We start from the raw sequence: 16,613 nt of genomic DNA, 5'->3' as shown, positions 1-16,613 counted from the left end.
ACATTCAGGGGGCACTTGGGTGGCTCAGTCATTGAGCGTCTGCCTTCGGCTCAGGTCATGATCCCAAGGTCCTGGGATCAAGCCCCGCATCGGGCTCCCTGCTCAGCGGGAAGCCTGCTTCTCCCTCTCCCACTCCCCCTGCTTGTGATCCCTCTCTCACTGTGTTTTTCTGTCAAATAAATAATAAATAAAATCTTTAAAAAAACCCTCACATTCAGGGAGTGGTGGAACATGGAAAATGGTACCTTTTAAAATTTTCTACTACTGACTCATTTTGTTCTTAATTTCCCCATTAAAATGTTCAGAATAAAAAAGTCTTCATTTAAAGATATAAGATACAAAGATGCAGATGCTAATGCTTCTTGCTATGCTGTAAAAACTCCTTTATCTCTGAAAATAAAAGTATAAGATACATACGGGAACTCTGCACTATCTTTTCAGTTTTTCTGTAAATCTAAAACTACTCTTGAAAAGTTTATTTAAATGGGGGTGCCTGGGTGTCTCAGTCAGTTAAACTTCTGCCCTCGGTTCAGGTCATGATCTCAGGGTCACTTAGGTCATGAATTCGGGGTCCTGGGATTGAGCGCCGCACGGGGCTCCCTGCTTAGTGGGGAGTCTGCTTCTCTCTCTGCCCCTCCCCCCTCATTTTCTCTTTCTCTCTGTCTCTCAAATAAATAAAATCTTTTTTAAGAGTTTATTTAAAAGTATAAAAAGATAATCTTATAAAATTACATACATCAAAAAAATTTTACATATACCGTGTCAAAATATCTTTTATGTAAATAGTTGTTAGCTAATTTCCACTTCTGCCTTCACAGCCTTATAATCCTGTGTTGTCCTACAACCACAGACCTCTGGTCCCCTTGATATTTAAGACTGCTGAGATCATCCAGCCAAGAGACACACCCCACAGAATCCAGAGTCTCTCAGTACAGTGAAGCATCTTTTCTAGTGTGGCCAAAGACACATTTCTCATCTAGGTTTCTAATTCTTTCCGTCCCAGGAACATGCTGGCGTCCATAAATTAAATTTCACCCTTTGGAAGATGAGCATTGCTCGGGGTGATTGCCTCAGCACCCTGGCTGCCCTTCAGGGCTAGTTCAACATGGATGTGTCCCCTCCCTGTCCAGGAGTTCACAACACGGCCGTAGGCTTGTCTGGAACCGCACGACCACGACTGGCTGACAAGTCTTCCTGTAGAATGATAGCACAGGATCAGGTCAGTTTGCCTGCCTGATGGCATTATACTAAAAGTCACCTTTCTTTTAGGAGTAAACAGAATTTAAGTGTTTATCAACCCCTGTTTGTTAAAAATGACCCATCTTTGCCTACTCTTTTCCTTTCCATCTTTTGCTTCCAACAATGTATCTGCCAGATGGTTTCTTGGAGCTTTGGGAAATTGAATTTGGAGTTAAGACTGAGAATGAGAAGCGCTCGAGCTGGTGGTGGTAGAAAAATTGAACCTCTGATTTTTATGTGGGCATGCAGCCTTCCAGAACCCCTAGCTCCCTTGCAGCTAGGCATGGCCATATGGTGTGGCCATATGGCTAAATTCTGGCCAATGGGCCGTGAGCCAAAATAATGTGTGCAACTTCTGGCTTATGCCTCTAAGAGGAAGGGGTGTGACTTCCTTCTCTACCTCTTTCTGCTAGCAGGAATATGGGTGTGGGAAGGGAACATCCTGGTCATGAAGATGAGAGCAATATTCAAGCGATAATAGAGGAACAAGAGAGAAAAAAACCTGGGCCCTTGACTACTTTACAAAAGAAAGCCACCAAACTTTCACATGGGAGAGAAATAATCTTCCAACTGATTAGAGCCATCGCATGCCATTCTTACCTACTTGAGTAGATTTCTTCCCAATGTCAATATCTGTGTCAGCCCCTGGAGTACCTTTCAGGCGCTGGGCCCTCCCAGCAGCCCCTACTCCACTACGATTAACTAGGCCAGGTTTAGGATACTGCAAAGTATAATTTGTTCTGTACTTTCTCTACTCTCTCTCTCTCATGTGGTTTGTAGATACGCTGTCTGTGAAAACCATTACACAATGTTCTTTTCCTCATTCTGTTCTTTGCTCGAAGCTTTCAATCAATCTTTCTTACTCTCTCTAAGGCTCTGTTATTAAGCTCACCACTTTTGTGCTGTTGGCATCTATTAAGGCTGTACATTCTGTGGTTCTGCTGCTCATTCCCAGCTGACTTGTTGCACAGCAGAGTGGGGCAATTTATCGCCTTCAGAAAATTTTATCTGCACTTACGTAGGAAAAGGACAGGCTCTCTCACATAAAACCACTGGGAAGATTACTTTCCCAAGGAAAACAAACACATTCTCACTGTCCTATCTCTCGACACAGCCCCTCTTACAAGAACTGGATCTCGACCAGATCCAGAGTCTGAAATCAGCTCCACCCCATCCCTGCAGGAAAGCTAGCAACTGTGGGGGATGGAGGGTCATTCACGCCAGCCAGAGAAAATTGCATCTTGAAACAGAACAATTGGTAGTCCAGGCAAGCTGTTGGCGCCAGAAAGATGTTGCAAGAATTACAGTGGCCTCTTTATTGGAAAGAAGAACGTGGCCCTGAGAAACCCAGGAGCAAGTTATATTTGGAGAACTAGGCTGGTAGTTGGTATTAGAGAGGTCTGTCAGCAGAGAGCAGGACTCTAGGCATCAGGCAGAAGCTTAATGACAGGACTTTGGGCCCTAGAGTAGTGATTCCCAACTAGAGGTGATTTTGTCTCTCCAGGGAACATGTGGCAATGTTTGGAGACATTTGTAGTTGTTATAATTGAGGGGTGCTAATGGCATCTATGAATAGAGGCCAGGGATGCTGGCAAGCCTTCTATAATGCATACAGCAGCCCCTGCACACAGACAGACACAATAAAAAATTGTCCAGCACAAAGTGTCAGTAGTGCCAATGCTGAGACACCCTGTCCTAGAGGGACTAATATTAAAAGGGCAGAACCCCCATCTCTGGGATGTTGGGGGTCCTGAACAGCCTGCCAAGGTGCAGGCTCAAGAACAGGAAAGTAAGACCTAGCGCTGATGCCAAAGTTAGGCTGTAGGTCAGACAGGCAGGACTGAATCCCATTTATCAGAACTGACATAGAACGTCATGGCCAGACTAGGAGCAAAGAAAATTCATACCAAATCCCTAGGGGATCCCACTAGCACAGCTTAAACCCCTCTAGAGAACTAGGAGGATTGTTTTACAGCAGGATTCTTAACCTAGTTCCACAATCTTTTGGAGGCAGGGAAAGATCCATGCATATAGATAAGGGGATCTTGACCTTCCTCAAATTATACGCAAAATTATGTGTTTTTGCATTTTCCTGGAGTAAGGATGCAAAGCATCCTTTGGGATCTAAACATGGGCAGAAGACCCAGGAAAGGTCAAAACCCACTGTTGATGGCCTGGGGCATCAGGTTGAGCCTGCAGGAGAGGAACACAAGGTCTTAAGGAAGAGGAAAGATGAAAAACTAATGAAAACATCTAGCAGTAATTACACACAGCATCTGGCTCCTGTTCTGCTGCCTAACCCAGATCGTTTAATCTTCGTAATAATCTTATGAAGCATATGCTTTTTCAATCCCATTTCATAGATGAAGAAACTAAGGCTAGACTTTCTCTAAGACAATGCTTCCTAACTTTCCTCACAGCACGGCGTACACACACACACACACACACACACACACACACACACACACACGTGAGCTATTATATAGAAAAACTGTTAGCATTAATAAGAGACTTTACTAAGTGGGCCATAAATAAGATCAATAAACTACAATTGCAAATCTATACTTTGGCAACAAATATTTAGACAACACAATTAGAAGAAAGATGCCAATTGCAATGATGACAAATTATGAGGCACTTTGGAATAAATCCAACAAAATATATGCAAGAACTTTATGGAGAAATCAGAAAGTTTAGTAATATATGTCAAAGGCACAGTGGGGTAAAGGGGCAAGGATGCTTATGACCAGAGGCAACTTGGCCAGAGCAGCCCCATGTCTGCTTCTCACCTGCCTGCCTTGGCCTCTTCGGGGCTGAGGACTTAAAATCTCTAAAACCCATTCAGAACACGTCAGTTTGCTTCCGTGGCACACCAGATAGAGAACTCTATTACCATTAAAGAAATTGAATTATAAATCTTCCAACAAAGAAAACACTAGGCCCAGCTATTTCTAATGGCAAGAACAGCCAAACATTCAAGAGACAATTTCAATCATACATGAAATCTTGCAGAATAGGAAAAGCGGGAAGAGTGTCCAACTCATCATCTGAGGCTAGCATAACCTTCATTCTAAAACCAGGCAAGAATTGGGAAAAGAAACTTTCAGGCCAATCTAAGGTCAATAGACAAAGCATAATTGCAAATCTACAATTCAGCGACACCTATACAGAAAGGAACGGTGCTAATTACAATGGCAACAAAAAATATAAGGCGCCTTAGAATAGATCTAACAAAAGGTGTGCAAGTCCTTAATGGAAAAAAATCATAAAACTTCAGTAAAGGACTGGGTGGCTCAATCAGTTAAGCTAAGCTTCTGCCTTCGGGTCAAGTCATGATCCTGGGGTCCTGGGATCAAGCCCCCCATCGGGCTCCCTGCTCAGTGGGGAGTCTGCTTCTCCCTCTCCCTCCCCACCTCATGTTGTCTCTCGAATAAATAAATAAAATCTTTTTTAAAAACCAGTAAAAGACATTAAAGATGTCAACAATATTTCCCTAAAACGACCTATAGACTTAATGATATTCTATTCATGGAAGTTGATAAGCTGGCCCTAAAATATCAGTGAACAAAGACCCAAGACTGGCCGAAACAATCCTGGAGATGGACAAATAGAAGCAATAACCTAAATACCAGCCATTACGATTTATTATAAGGTCTTTAGTAATTTGGGACGTGTTATCGGTTCAGAGATAGATCAATGGACCAAAACAGAGTCAAGAATCAAGATCCATGGATAGATGAATATATGGAAAACTTATCTATGGCACTGCAGATTAGGAGGACAGACCCTTTGGTATGAATTGATGAGTCATAAGAGGGAAAGAGTTAAGTGAACTCCTACCTCACACTATACACAAAAATCAATTCTAGATGGATAAAAGACTTAAAGGCAAAACTTTAAAATTTTAGAAGAATACGTAGAATATTATCTTTTTTTTTTTACCATTTTAACCATTTTAATTGTACAATTCTGTGGCAGAATATTATCTTTCTAATTATGAGGTAACAAAGGATTTCTTGACACAAAACTGGCAGCATAAATTCAACCACACTAAAATAATAAAACTGCTGCTCCTCAAAAGATATCAAGAGAGTGAAAACAGAAGCCAAAAACTGGAGGAAGAGACACTAAGGTTTAGTAACCAGACAAACGCACTCCTTTGAATTGATAAGAAAAAGATAACAACCTACTATACAGATGAACAAATAGCAACAGCCTTGAACAGAAGAACACATCTAGGTGGTAAATAAACGTATGAAAATACGCTCACCCTCATTAGTTGCTAGAGGATTACAATGAGTTCCTGTTTTATACGCATCAGATTAGCAAATATAAAAAAGTCTGACATTAGCAAGTGTTGGTGAGAATTTGTAGTCATGGTAACTATCATATACTGTTAGATGGTAATCTGGAACTATCCAGGAAAGCTGAACATGTGCATTAACCCTCCCACCAAGTGGTTTCTCTTCTGGTGTGGTAAGCAGACTTTTGGGATGGCCCCTAATGAGTTCCACCTCTTAGTTTCCCTGCCTGTGCGTAATTCCCTCCCCTTGAGCTGGGCTGCACCAACGGCATACAGCAGAACTGACCGGGCGCCACCTCTGAGACAAGGTTTCAAAAAACTGACTTCTGCCCAACTCTCATTCTGTCTCTTCTTGCTTACCTCCGAGAAGCAAGCTGTAGCTGTGGAGAGAGACCCACACAAGGCAAGGCATGAGGACCAGAGAGGACAACCAGAGAGGAACTGAAGCTCTGAGGCCAACAGCCCAGGAGGAATGGAGTCTTGCCAACAGCCCAGGAGGAACGGACTCTTGCCAACAGCCCAGGAGGAACGGACTCTTGCCAACAACCAAGTAAGTGAGCCTGGAGCAGATTCTTCCCATGAAGATGACTATAGCACTTGCCCACATCTCGATAGCAGCCTTGGTAGAGCTCAGGGTCAGAGGACCCAGTGGAGCCGCATCTGGATTCCTGATCCAGGAACCCGGAAACTGTGAGATAATAACTGTGTTAAGCTGTTAAATCTGGGGCTGATTTTTTTTATGCAGCAGTAAATAACTAGTACGTCTGAATACAAGCACATCGGTACGTGGAGTCTGGAGTACAGGTGAGCCCAGAAGGTTGATCCTTCAATCACTGGGGCTGCCAAGAGCAAGTAGGTGGAGGTGGGGCTGGGATAAATAGAGTTCAAGAGCAGACTCGCCCCAGCCAAGAGCAGCCTCATCTGTTTACCCCAGTGCGCCATACCATATTATGGGGTTTTTCTGTATGTGTGTGCCATTATGTGAAAAAAGTAGGAAAGCATTAGGATATAAAATAATCTCTCTTTCTTGTGAAGAGTGTTTGGTAATTGATATTTTTTGGGACAATGTCCTCAATGGTTCATCACCTGAGAACTTGCTAAAAATGCAAACTTTCAGACTCCATCTCAGATCTATGAAATCAGGTACTCTTGTGGGGTGGGGGCAGCAATCTGTGTTTTTAAAGGCTTTCCAGATGATTGGGTACAGGTGAAAGTTTGAGAAACACTGTTCTAAGAATTTGTGCATTTCATCTGTTTTCAAATTTATTGGCGAAGGTGTTCCAGTCTTCTCCTAAATCCTTTTAGCATCTAAGTTATGTACTCCTTTCGTGCTATGTTGTTGGTGTTTTCTCCTCATTCTTGGTCAAGCTCTTGAGGGTTTGTCACTACTCTTAATCTTTTCAAAAGATGTACTCGGCTGTTTTTCTGTTTCATTAATTTTTTCGATTATTTCCATCCTTCTTTCTTTAGGTTTATTCTGTTATTCTGTTCCTGTTAACCAAATATTCGGGAGCACTTTTAACCAAATATTTGTCTTAGATTTATTAGGGAGTAGATAACACAGATGGTATACATTCTGGCCCCAAATGTGTTGTAACAAATTTGTGGTTAGATATTCTCCAAGTATTTTCCCCCATTTTTTCTTTTTATTTAGATCTAAAGATGACAGGTAATTCCCCCCCCCTCTCTGTAGGGTGTCCCACTCTCACCACCACGCCCCAGTTCAACCATCTTGAACGGACCTAGTATAACCTTTCTAGAATTCTGGCTTCATGTGGAAAATTTCCAGGCCGTCCTCTCAGCACTTACACGCCTTGTGTTTTTATCTATCCTCTTCAGCATACGGCTACCAAAGTTAACTAGAAACCTCTGTGGCAAACACCAGCATCAGAGAGGCCTACCTCTCGGGACTTCTACTTTTTTATTACCTATGGCAGGGATAGTCTTCCTTTTCCCAATGGGCGAGCCAAGTATTTTAAAAGATATTTAAAAGTATGTTTGGGGGCCCCTGGGTGGCTCAGTCAGTTAAGCGTCTGCCTTCAGCTCAGGTCATGATCCCAGGGTCCTGGGATCGAGCCCCGCATCGGGCTCCCTGCTCCGCGGGAAGCCTGCTTCTCCCTCTCCCACTCCCCCTGCTTGTGTTCCCTCTCTCGCTGTCTCTCTCTGTCAAATAAATAAATAAAGTATATATTTTTAAAAAAGTATGTTTCGGGGTGCCTGGGTGGCTCAGTTAAGCGTCTGCCTTCAGCTCAGGTCATGATCCCAGGGTCCTGGGATTGAGCCCCACATCGAGCTCCCTGCTCGGCGGGAAGTCTGCTTCTCCCTCGCTCTCTGCTGCTCCCCCTGCTTGTGCTTGCTCTCTCTGTCAAATAAATAAAAAATGAATAAATAAATAAAAGTATGTTTCATCCAGAATTTTAAATGCCATATTGGAAGACGTTTTCTGGACATCTAGCCTTCCATAGAACTAGAAATAGAAGGTATCCTATTTATAACATAAACATCTTCTTTGTCTTTTCCTTACTTTCTAAGTTGAATACTCATTTCATTTTTAAAAGCTTTCTTATTTTTTATATTTTAAGCTATAAATTTCTTTCTGAATGCCACTTTACCCCACAATAATGACCTAGATAAAATTTTGTTACTTACCATGCAATATTACTATTGCATAGGTGCAGTGCAAAATGATCTTTATGTATATTCCTAATAATCTTCACCAACACCCAATGAGCTATGTACTATTATCATTTATCATTTTATCAGGGAGGGAATTGAAGTAAAGAAAAATTAAGTAATTTCCCTAGGATCATCAAAGATAGGTAGCATGTAGGGAAGCTAAGATTCCAACCCAAGTTTGCCTGAATTCAAAATGAGTTCTTTCAACCAATTCAATCTATTTTCTGGAAAAAAAAAAAAAAGGAGGGGGAATATTTGAGATGAGAGTGAAAAGGAAAAAATGACATCATTTGGTTTTAGTGTTAGAGTAAAAAGTACCTCACAACTTGAACTAAGGGAAGGTGCAGGTTGTTAAGGGAATAATAACAATCCAACCCAAACTCAGAGAACATGCTGCAAACTGAGGACGTGTCCCAAGCAGTAACAGGTGTGCACAAACACTGTCTGGGCTCCCAGGTGCTCTGACAGAAATTCGTCTTTCCCAACCATCCAAATTGTTATTAATTTGCACCTTCTTAGCAATATCTCAATTTACGAGAAAACCAACTTGCAAACCAAACGGCCATATTTGTAATGTATAGAACCATCACTGACCAACATATTTTTAGCCTCAAACAAAATGGTCTCTTCTACTAATCCCAGACCTTGGCTCCAAGCCAACTGGCTTCTTTTATTATTTGCAACAGAATCCAGGATTCAGAGTGAATAAAAGAGCTGAACAAGAATATAACTCCCGGTAATATTGTCTCTGCACCTTGTGCACTTATCCTTTTTGTCTCTCCCCAGGAGAAAAGCAGTTATTCTTACTTATGCTCAATCCAGTTGTTCCCCACAGCGGCCATGTAAATCTTGGCACCGAGTATGCGGCAGAATAAAAAGTCAAGGCGGTGGGAGGTGCTCACATGAGAGCAACGGGCAGCCGCAAAGCCCCAAACTGTTCCATCCATTTTCTGCTAAAAATAAAGGGTTCTATTCATCAAAAACTTTTATATATTCTTATGATTTTTCTTACAAAAAAAAAAAGCCAACATGATATGCAGGCAAAGAATAACAACTCCCGGTTCACAAACCATGCCATCCTTTCATTTCCCAGAGTAAGCAAATAATCCAGAGAGATGACAAGTGGGAGAGGTTGGCATTTGCCATATTCACCAGACAAAAAACGTCTTCTGCTAAAAGGGATCTGACCTCAAATTAGACATCGAAATTGTTCAGTTTGAGGGAAGCGGTCTCCTTTCGGTGCACCCATTTAACCAAATGAATTACCCAGAGCCTGCACAGGAGAGATGTTATAGCTTTGTTTTAATGCGGCTTCTAAATATTCTAGGTTTCTTATCATTTCTTCTCAGCCAAGGAGAACTGATTAGTTTGAATTTACCAAAATTGAAAGGTTATTTAGACCTTATTTTTTTACTGTCCCCCATTTCTTTTCAATCTTTAAGAACGATCTTTCTGCTTTAAGACCAAATTATTGTATGCTTTAGAAAGTTTCCTCTACTTATTAACACAATAGTACTAACTAAAATTTTTAAAGAGTTAAAAAATCACAATCCCACCCACCCTACTAAAAAGTCAGCTGGTTTCCATTTTCTAGGCTTCCTCTCTGCCCTAAATTCGCATGCATTCATCGTATGTACATACATACATAGTTGTAAAGTCCTACATAGATTGGATTTTAAAAATCCCTAACATTTTTTCTGTTTCGTTCTTCCTTTTGTGTTTGCAGATCAGTTTGCCTAGAGAAGGAATCACACTGGCCCAGGAGGGCTACTCATTCTTTGTCATTATTCCACATATGTAAATCCTACCTCTCTAACAAGACCAGAAAATCCTTTTTTTCCTATTTTCTTTTGGACTTTCCACAGACTCTGGGAGAGTGTTCAGTGCATAGAAAGTGCTTCAGTGGTAGAATGTTTTCAGTTATTCATTTGCTTTGCTAGGTATTCCCTTAAGTGAATTGAGAGTTTATTGAACTGGATTTATTGAATTGAATTTAAATTTCCCATTAATAAGACTTGAGTTACTCGAAAGACACAGGAATTTTACTAACCAACACCTCTAGAGCAGCGAGTCACTGTGTGCATGGTCTCCCAAACATACCAGCCTCTCCCATGCCTGTCTGTCCTTGCTTCTGCTATCAACCTGGAAAGTACATTTTCATTCTTTTAAAATGTTGTGCAAAGTCTGCCTTCTTTAATGAAGGCTTTCTCTAACCCCACCCCAAGATGGAAACCACCCATCTCTTCTTCAGGCCACTCTAAACTTTGTGCCTACTTTATTATAGTAATTTATTTATTATATGACCACTTCCCCATGAGAACGTAAGCTCCCTGAAGTTAAGAACTGTATTTTTTTCATCTTTGTACTTCCAGCATCTTCCACGGTCCTTTGGATGTCATGATCCCTTCAGAGTGTACATTGAATGTCACATGGCTCCTGGACACACCTATCTTAGTGGTCTTACAGCTAATGTAATGGGAAGCAAGTTTAGGTAATGTCACAGCATGAGAAGCATGTCGGAGAACAATGCAACACACTGTGATGCCACCATTTCTATGCTTCAAATGTTCTGACAAGGAGAATAAAAAAAATGACAACAAAAAAATGCCAAATGGCTTCAGACCTATCCTATGAATTTAAAAGATAAACCAGTTATTTAAAAAAATGTTTTTTTCTTTTTCTTTTTTTTTTTTTTTGAGAGGGGAAAAGGGGTTGGGGGAGGGGCAGAGGGAGTGGGGGACAGAGAATCTTAAGCAGGCTCCACACCTAGCATGGAGCCCCATGTGGGGCTCGATCTCACAACACTGAGATCACGACCTAAGCCGAAATCAAGAGTTGGATACTTAACCAACTGAGCCACTCAGGTGCCCCTATATGGAAAACTTCAGACACATACAAAAACAAGAATACTTTAATGGAGCGTCCAACATTAAGAGTTAACAACATACAGCAAACCTTATGCCCTTTATGTCCTGATCCATTTTCTTTGCCTACTGGTTTACTTTAAAGCTAAATTTAGACATCAAATCATATTTTTGGCAAACGTTTAGGTTATACCTCTATAAGATAAGGGATCTTTCATTAGACATAACCAAAAATAACACTATTCCTAAAAAAAAATACTTTCTTCATATCATCAAGTATGATCAATAATTAAATGTTTCCTCATTAATGTTTTTCAGAGTTTTACCATGAGGATCCAAAGGGCTCATGCTTTACATTTGGTTGTTTTTCTTAAGCCTCTTTGAAACTATCCATTCCGTCTCCCTCTTTTTTCCCCTTGTAATTTATTCATTGAAAGGGCTGGGTCATTTGTCCTACAGAGTTTCCCATATCCTAGATTTAGTGATTGAATCCTCATGCTGTGTGAATCATGTTCTCCAGTTCCCTGTACTGCCTGCAAACTAGTAATTAGAGTTTCAGCCCTGTCCAGTAGAATTTTCTGTGGTGATGGAAATGTTCTGTATCTGCATGCGTGGCTATTGTACTAGTGTGACTGAGGGATAGAATTATTTTGTTATAATTAATTTATATTCACATAGCCACAAATGGCTGGTGCCTGCCTTATTGGACAGTACATACCGGTTAAGTCAGAGAAATTGAAATTGAAATTGAAATAGACATAGGTTGTTGACACCTCTGTTGGATTCAGGTTTGCTTATCAAGAATATGTCATAATGGTGACTTTCCAGTAGGGGGCGGAAAATGTCTGGTTGTCTTCTGTAATGTTAGCAGCCACTTGATGACCATTGTCTATACCCATTAATTCATTAGAAGGTGGCAAAATGATCATATTCTATTTTTATCATTCTTCTTCACTTATTAGCTTAACCCTATCAAGAGAGCTTCCTTTTATCAACAGTTTTATGGTCCTCAGGTATAATTTATACAGGAAAGGCAGAATAAATGCTGGATTATTTTCCTGTTTGTAGGAAAAATGATTTGGCTCCCTAGCATTCTCCAAAGATGATCAATATTTTTTTGTTTGCTTAGCATCATTATAAACTCACAGATTTTAATGTGTTTCATTCCATTGCAGTTATTATTCATCGTGATGCTTAAATTTATCCCTTTTTTGGCCCATGGGAGCCTCTTCAAATTGGCCTATGAATCCGTTTATCACGACCCCCATAGTTTTTCATAGCTTCCTTGCTTTCCTAATATGACAAGATATTCCAAACTCATCAGAATCATGTTTGCCCCAGTTAATTAGCCATTTCCGCAAGAGACCAGTTCCTTTGGGTGAGAAGTTGTATTTAGAAACTACAGTCTGGTGCTATGGTAGACTGATGAGCTGGGGTTCATCATTGTCCCTAGGCTTTTCTAGTAGATAGAACCAGGGAATATTTTCTAATAGAAATGCATTATGTTGGGGCACCTGGGTGGCTCAGTCCTTAAGCGTCTGCCTTAGGCTCAGGTCATGGTCCCAGGGTTCTGGGATCGAGCCCCACATCGGGCTCTCTGCGCTGCAGGAAGCCTGCTTCTCCCTCTCCCACTCCCCCTGCTTATGTTCCCTCTCTCGCTGTGTCTCTCTCTGTCAAATAAATAAATAAAATCTTTAAAAAAAAAAAAGAAAATGCATTATGCATTTACATTTCTAATTCAAATTTAGGATTACATGGTTTTTTTTTTTAACTTCTCTGACTTTATATTTGTAACTTTTTTGTTGAATATCTTGGCTCTCCTTGAATTAACATAAGTACTTATTTGGTTTATCCTATTACAGACATAATAGTTTAGAATAAACTACAACAATATTATTGACACTAACAATATGACTACTGGAAAAACTTCAAGTTTGTTCGTTTTTGCAGCTCTTTTTGTCTTAGAGTACATCCCAGTCAAATTATTATGTTTTAAAATACCTTGAAATAGCTCTTCTCTGTGCAGTTAAGCTACCCACTCAATACACAGGTTTACTAACTGCATTTTTAAATTTTCATAGTTATTCCATTTTATTTTAATCACGCCTCACATTCACATGATTCCAAAGTCATATCTCTAAGTAAAGTAATTTGAGAAATGTCTGACTTCTGGTAGTGTTTCCTCCTTTTGTTCCTTCTACCTCTCTGGGAAATTTATTTTAAATTGGATGTTGGTTTATCTTCCACTTAAGCTAGTGAATCTGGAACTTTAAAAAATTACCATGTACCTTGAGCCACAAGCATTCCCATCTTATTTCCCCAGGGCTCATCCCATCCCTCATTCCTTCCATTTCATTTGCCCAAAGTGAGGATGATAGCAGCAATGACTCGTGACAGTTTGCATAAGTGTGGCTCTGGTCAGCAGTTGAAAATACCAAGTTGTTTCATCCTACTTTTATGTTTGTTAGGGTCACAAAGTAGATCTGAAACTATTTCGTATTTTCTGCTGACATAGCCTTCGCTCTCTCAGAAGCAGAATGGTCGCAGCAGTGAAATAGCAGCATCAAAACTCATGTACCCTCAGTGAGAAAATCAGGACCATGCACTTACTGAATCCTGGAAAAGGAAATCATTTGGGGGAACTAATTTAGCCCATTACTCTGCTCAGAGCTGCACTTAATGCATTTTAGGTAACTATTATGATCAACCCCGAAAATATACTTGTAATAGGTCTTCGTGTGTGGTCGCCATGAAAAGGCACCTCCTAGATCTGCAACTGCAGGGAGTGTAATTGACTGAGGCTCCCGTGCTGATGGGCTCTGCAACCCACTGCGGCATTTAAAAAAAATAGCATCTTTATTGAGATATAATGCACATTCCATAAAGCTCACTTTGAAAGTATACAGTTCAGTAGTTTTTACTGTATGCGCAAAGTCGTGCGACCGTCACCATTATCTGATTCCATAGCATTTTAATCGCTCCAAAAGGAAGCTCTGTTCCCATGAGCAGTTGCTCCTCGTTCTCTACTCTCTCCAGCGACGGCAACCACTAAGCTACTTTTTGTCTGTATGGGTTTGCCTATCTTTACTATTTCGTGTAAATGGGGCCATACCACGTGTGGCCTTTTATGTCCGGCTTCTTTGGCTTGCCACAGCGGTTTCACGTTCATCCACCTAACAGTACATATCGGTACTTCATTCCTTTTATTTTCTTTTTTTTTTTTTTGCCCATTTTGTTTTGCCGTTTTTGAAATTGTGGTAAAATACACATAAACATGAAATTTACCATTTTAACCATTTCAAGTGTACAGCTCAGTAACATAAAGTCCATTCACATTGTTGTGCAACCAATCTCCAGAACTCTTTTCATCTTGTAAAACTGAAATTCTATGCCCATAAAATGACTCCTCCCTCCCTCCCACCCCCAGCCCCTGGCAGCCACCATTTTATTTTCTGTCTCTATGAGTTTGACTACTCTAGGTACCTCACACAAGTGGAATCAAATATTACTTGTCTTTGCGTATCTGGCTTATTTCACCTAGTATAATGTCTTCCAGGTTCATCATGTTGTAGCATAGGACAGAATTTCCTTCCTTTTTAAGGCTGAATAAAATTCTGTTACTCATTCCTTTTTATGACCTAGTAATATTTCATTTTATGGATAGACCATACTTTGTTTATCCCTTCATCAGTTGATGAGCACTTTTTGGCTAATATGAATAATGCTGCTATGAACATTTGTGTGTAAGTTTTTGTGTGGGTATAGGTTTTCAATTCTCTTGGATATATACCTAGGGTAGAATCACTGAGTCTTTTTAACTTATGAGGAACAGTCAGACTGTTTTCCAAAGCAGCTCCACCATTTTACATTCCCACCCACAATATATGAACTTTCCAACTTCTCTACACTATGGTCAACTCTCGTTACTGTCCATCTTTTTTTTTTTTTTTTAAAGATTTTATTTATTTATTTGACAGATACAGTGAGAGAGGGAACACAAGCAGGGGGAGTGGGAGAGGGAGAAGCAGGCTCCCCGCTGAACAGGGAGCCTGATTCGAGGCTCCATCCCAGGATCCCGGGAACATGACCTGAGCTGAAGGCAGATGCTTAATGACTGAGCCACCCAGGCACCCCACTGTCCATCTTTTTAATCATAGCCATCCTAGTGGGTGTGAAGTATATCTCATTGTGGCTTTTATTTGCATTTTTCTAATGACTAGTGATATTGAGCATCATTTCACGCTTACTGGCTATTTGTATATTTTCACTGAAGAAATTTCTGTTCAGATTCTTTCCTCATTTTTTATTGGGTTATTTATCTTTTTATTATTGAAGTATGTTCTTTATATATTCTGGATACAAGTTCCTTATCAGATATATGATTTGCAAATATTTTCTCCTATCCTGTGGGTTGTCTTTCACTTTTCTGTCCATCCTAGCAGTTACACAGAGACCATGATGCTCATAGCTGCTCCTGTCCAGTGGCTGAATAGGGCAGGGATACTAAGGCAGGCTCATTCCTAGGAGATGTGGGACTTCTCAACTTTGGTTCAAAGTGACTCTGGCTCCAGAGTCATCACCCTCATAGCTTATTTTGGCTAAGGACTTCCCAAAAGCTTTTCTAAGCTTCCTGAGATTGCTTAGTGGTCCAGGAAACTTGCATCCAATCTTCCTTCCCTTTCTTCTTCACCAGGGTCCGACTTGCTTTGCAGTCCAATAACTCTCAGCCTTTTCCCATTCCTGCCCCATATTCTGCCACATTAACATTTCCCCTAATAAAATCTCTGCACATCTGATCCTGACTTGGGGTCTGCTTCTTGGAGGACCTGGACTAACACACCATGTGATGGCAATGTCTACGCTAAAGAATGAGTTGGAAAGTTCAAGGCCAAAGTCCTTCTGTAATGGATGGCAGCCATGACCAGAAGCAAAAACAAAAGTAGAGATTTGAACTCTCTAGTTTGCCATGGTGTTTCTACTCAGTGAAAGGAGCAATGATTTTCCAGCCAGGTAGATCCTACAAGCGCCGCCACTTGCTAATTTTGTGATTTTGACAAGTTGGTTAACCTTCCTATGCTTTAGTTTCCTCATGTGCATAATGTGCACAACAGTGCTATCTCCTGCACTGTTTTGAAGATTAAATAAAATAATGTAAAAAGCATCTAGCAAAGTGCCGGCACATAGTGGGAGCTCGCCAAATGTTAGCTTCCCTCCTAAATCCCCTCAGTCAAGACTTAGCAACATCACACTTGACTATTTCGTTCCCCCCACTCCTTGGCTTTATATTCTTTTTAAATTTTTTTAATTTAAATTTTAGTGAGTGAACATACAGTGTAATATTTGTTTCTGGAGTAGAATTCAGTGATTCATCACTTACATACAATACCCCGTGCGCATTACAATAAATACTCTCCTTAATACCCATCACTCATCTAGCCCATCCCCCACCTTCAACCCTTGGTTTGTTCTCTGTCGGTAAGTGCCTCTTATGGCTTGTTTCCCTCTCTCCTTTTTTTCTTTTCCCTCTTCCC

The 16,613-nt window shown here is 40.6% G+C and overlaps 1 long non-coding RNA gene across 1 annotated transcript in view; it reads left to right on the top strand.

Moving 5' to 3' along the window:
* Positions 1-1,009: 1,009 nt before the first annotated feature.
* The window catches only part of LOC148164698 (uncharacterized), a 30,679-nt gene continuing 15,075 nt past the window's right edge, over positions 1,010-16,613 (top strand). The window contains exons 1-2 of the long non-coding RNA XR_015767930.1: positions 1,010-1,219; positions 5,913-6,092. This is a non-coding gene — a long non-coding RNA (uncharacterized LOC148164698). The remainder of the gene's footprint in view (positions 1,220-5,912; positions 6,093-16,613) is intronic.

The sequence above is a fragment of the Eumetopias jubatus genome, unplaced genomic scaffold (assembly GCF_037043125.1).
Source record: "Eumetopias jubatus isolate StellerSeaLion01/CBP00866 unplaced genomic scaffold, mEumJub1_p1.0 scaffold_3, whole genome shotgun sequence".
NCBI lineage: Eukaryota > Metazoa > Chordata > Mammalia > Carnivora > Otariidae > Eumetopias > Eumetopias jubatus.
This window is presented reverse-complemented; position numbering and strand designations above follow the sequence as displayed.